At 37.2% G+C, this 4,425-nt stretch overlaps 1 pseudogene; it reads right to left on the bottom strand.

The window, feature by feature from the left end:
* Positions 1-559: 559 nt before the first annotated feature.
* LOC147737555 (uncharacterized) lies at positions 560-3,045 on the bottom strand (annotated as a pseudogene).
* Positions 3,046-4,425: the final 1,380 nt, after the last annotated feature.

Genomic DNA, 4,425 nt, shown 5'->3' with positions numbered 1-4,425 from the left:
CTGTCACACAGTTGTAGCTCTGTGACCTTCATTATTGATCCTGCACTCTTCTGAAATGTGCTTGGCCTGACTATCACACAGCTGGAGCTCTGCGACCGTTATTATTGATCCTGCACTCTTCTGAAGAGAGGCTGACGTCTTTGTAGCTTTGAAAGTTGACAAAAGATCCTCACACATTTACTGCAATGACATGGCTTTTATGTGTGTGTTCGCTGATCAGTACTTAATATTGAATATTCATAAAACCTACTTCAACATTCACTGCACTTGAATGATTCCTGTGCGTGTTTTCTGATGCCGTTTTAGACCTGATATATATATATATATATATATATATATATATATATATATATATATATATATATATATATATATATATATATCCATTGTCACATGCCTTGCACTTGAATAGTTTTCCAGTGTGTATTCACTGATATTTTCTTCATGTTGATGATTCACTATAACTATTTCTACATTCTCTGCAATGGTATGGTTTTTCCCCTATGTGTGTTCTCTGATGGTGCTTTCGGTCTGATAATCGACTAAAGCTCTTCATACATTCACTGCACTTGAATGTTTTTCCCCGATATGCGTTTGCGGATGAATCCTTAATGTTGAAGATTCACAAAAACTACTTCCAGATTTACTGAACTTGAATGATTTTTCCCTGTGTGTGTTCTCTGATGCCGTTGTATGTCTGATAATCGAACAAACCTCTTCCTACATTCACTGCACTGGTATGGTTTTTCCCTGGTGTGTGTTTTCTGATACTGTTTTAGGTGTGATGATTGACATAAGCTCTTCACAGATTCACTGCACTTAAATGGTTTTTCCCTTGTGTGTGTTCGCTGATGAATCCTTAATGTTGAAGATTCACTAAAACTACTTTCACATTCACTGCACTGGAAGGGTTTTTCCCCTGTGTGCGTTCTCTGATGCCGTTTTAGGGTTGATAAATATATAAAGCTCTTCCCACATTTATTGCAATTGAATGGTTTTTCCCCTGTGTGTGTTCGCAGATGTTCCCTTAATGTTGATGAATCACTAAAACTTCTTCCACATTCACTGCACTGGAATGGTTTTTCTCCTATGTGTGTTCTCTGATGACGTTTTAGGTTTGATAAATATATAAACCTCTTCCCACATCCATTGCACTTGAATGGGTTTTCCCCAGTGTGTGTTCTTTGATGCTGTTTTAGGTCTGATAATCGAATAAACCTCTTCTCACATTCACTGCACTGGCATGGTTTTTCCCCGTTATGCATTTTCTGATGCTGTTTTAGGTGCGATGATCGACAAAAGCTCTTCACACATTCACTGCACCTAAATGGTTTTTCCCCTGTGTGTGTCCGCAGATGATTCCTTAATTTTGACAAATCACTAAAACTACTTCCACATTCACTGCACTGGAATGGTTTTTCCCCTGTGTGTGTTCACTGATGAATCCTTAATGTTGAAGATCGACTAAAACTACTTTCACATTCACTGCACTTGAATGGTTTTTCCCCTGTGTGTGTGTTCGCTGATGAATCCTTAATGTTGAAGATTCACTAAAACTACTTTCACATTCACTGCACTGGAATGTTTTTCCCCCTGTGTGTGCTCTCTGATGCCATTTTAGGCTTGATAAATATATAAAGCTCTTCCCACATTCATTGCAATTGAATGGTTTTTCCCCTGTGTGTGTTCGCAGATGTTTCCTACAGTTGATGAATCACTAAAACTTCTTCCACATTCACTGCACTGGAATTGTTTTTCCCCAGTGTGAGTTCTCTGGTGCCGTTTTAGGCTTGATAAATATATAAAGCTCTTCCCACATCCATTGCACTTGAACAGGTTTTCCACTGTGTGTGTTCTCTGATGCTGTTTTAGGTCTGATAATTGAATAAACCTCTTCTCACATTCACTGCACTGGTATGGTTTTTCCCCGGTGTGTGTTTTCTGATGCTGTTTTAGGTGTGATGATTCCTTAATGATGACAAATCACTAAAGCTACTTCCACATTCACTGCACTGGAATGGTTTTTCCCCTGTGTGTGTTCGCTGATGAATCCTTAATGTTGAAGATTGCCTAAAACTACTTTCACATTCACTGCACTTGAGTGATTTTTCCCCTGTGTGTATTCGCTGATGAGTCCTTAATGTTGAAGATTGACTAAAACTACTTTCACATTCACTGCACTGGAATGGTTTATCCCCTGTGTGTGTTCTTTGATGAATGCTTAATGTTGATGAAACACTAAAACTTCTTCCACATTCACTGCACTGGAATAATTTTTCCACAGTGTGTGTTCGCTGTTGCTGTTTTAGGTGTGATAATTGATTAAACCTCTTCACACATTCAGTGCAATTATATGGTTTTTCTCCTGTGTGTGTTCTCAGATGGTATTTTAGGTCTGATAATCGACTAAAGCTCTTCAAACATTCACTGCACATGAATGGTTTTTCCCCTGTGTGTATTCGCTGATGAATCCGTAATGTTGAAGATTCCCTAAAACTACTTCCACTTTCACTGCAATGGTAAGATTTTCCTCCTGTGTGTGCTTGCTAATGTATCTGGAGACCTGATACCTGGCTACCTAAAACTACTTACACATTCAGTGCAATGATATGGTTTTTCCCCTGTTTGTGTTCGTTGATGTCTTTGTAGGCCTGATAACTGAATAAAGCTCTTTACACATTCAGTGCATTTAAATAGTTTTTTCCCTGTGTGTGTTTGCTGATGAGGTTTTAATATTGATGACAAACTAAAGCTCTCACTGCATGTGTCTGAGAATTCTCTCTTTGTTAGCGTCTCTGGGTCTGGTATATACTTGTTTACATCCCTTGACTGTACTTCCTGAAGGGCCAACATGACTGATAAAGCAATTGTGTTATTCTTGCATTCTCTGTATGTATCGTATTTTGTCATTAAAGAAAGAACACGCGTCCAGGTTCGTGGGACAGGATGTTGTCTCTTGGCGTGGAACCAGTGGGTGTCACAATTACAATATGGGGCGTTTTTTACCATGGGGAAGGCAAACTATGTACATACTTGTTTCAACATGTTAAATAAATATTGAGAAGAGTTCTATTGTGTGGAAACATTTCTGTTTGAAATAGTTTTAGGAAAGTTGCACGTAAGAAACACAGGTCTAGGACAGTGACAATGTCATGGGCTTTTCATTCAAATATATATAGTCAAAATAATACATTTACTTCGTCAAGTGCACACATATATGAGAAGCTCTTAGATTAAAAGCATATAAACACAATCGTTTGGTCACAATATTTAAATTTTATTATATATTTGCACAATATAAAAACATATTAAAAACATTTTTCCATAAATATGATCACCACAATGTTAAAAAGTCAAAGAATCAAGAGGTCGACGCGGCGTTTCGGCTTTTTTTCTAGTATGCCTTCATCAGGACTGATTCTAAACAATTAAAATCATAAAACACAAAGTTACCAAACGAGTAGAATACATGAAAAGACATTTTTTCGTGAGCACTCATATCCTAACCCCCTTAATCTAGGATAAACAGATTTTCTTGCTATACATGCACATTGTCAGTACATTCCCTTAAGCCTTTCTTTATTCTTGTGTTTTTCGAGCAGTGCAATTTTTTATATATCCTATTATCTCTGTTTTTGCCTTTCCCTTGGACCCTAGAGCCCCGTTATTGAGGACCCCCAGTGATGCCATTACCAAAAAAGAAGTACCTCCCATAAATCAGGTGCGTACCTTGTTTATCCAAATGGATATAGTTATCCATGTGGTTTGAACTGATAGTTCTAACAGAAGTCCTTTCTGGTGATGTGGACCTTGCTGCTTTGCCTCAGAATTATTCGCAAAGTTGCTCCATTTCATAAATAAACAACATACATATGCTTGGTAAATATTATGTTAATTCTTTTATGATACAATGTTTTAGTTATTTATAATGATAACCCTCTTTCATACCAAAGTTGTGGGTGAGTTGAATTTCCCCTCCTTCAACTTTTACTTGGATTCCCAGTAGTCAAAAATTTCATTTCCAATTTTAGTCCGCCTGAGGGTGTAAAGATAACAATGCATATCCCTGTTTTTTACCACCATACTTGTTCTTGTATAAACATTAGTCTTTAGGTAGACACATACCTCAATATGGCTATATTACTGCCGTGTATTTAACTGCCAGGAGGAGCCACCGTTCTGTGTTTTAAGTGCCGAGCTCCCTGTGGGGTGAGTATTTCTATTAATAAAAAATGTTTCTTTGTATTTTAATTATTCATTTTTTATATATTATGGTACATTTCTTTTTATGGCTGCTTACCGTTGGAACTGTCTGGTTGATTATGAACTTCAAGCCTCTTTAAATTAGGTGAAGGTAAGTTTCACTGACATCATCTTCTTTCAATCGCTGATATCTGTGGGGGTTATATTATCAGCATTATAATT

The sequence above is a fragment of the Lissotriton vulgaris genome, chromosome 1_1, assembly GCF_964263255.1.
Source record: "Lissotriton vulgaris chromosome 1_1, aLisVul1.2, whole genome shotgun sequence".
Classification (NCBI taxonomy): Eukaryota; Metazoa; Chordata; class Amphibia; order Caudata; family Salamandridae; genus Lissotriton; species Lissotriton vulgaris.
This window is presented reverse-complemented; position numbering and strand designations above follow the sequence as displayed.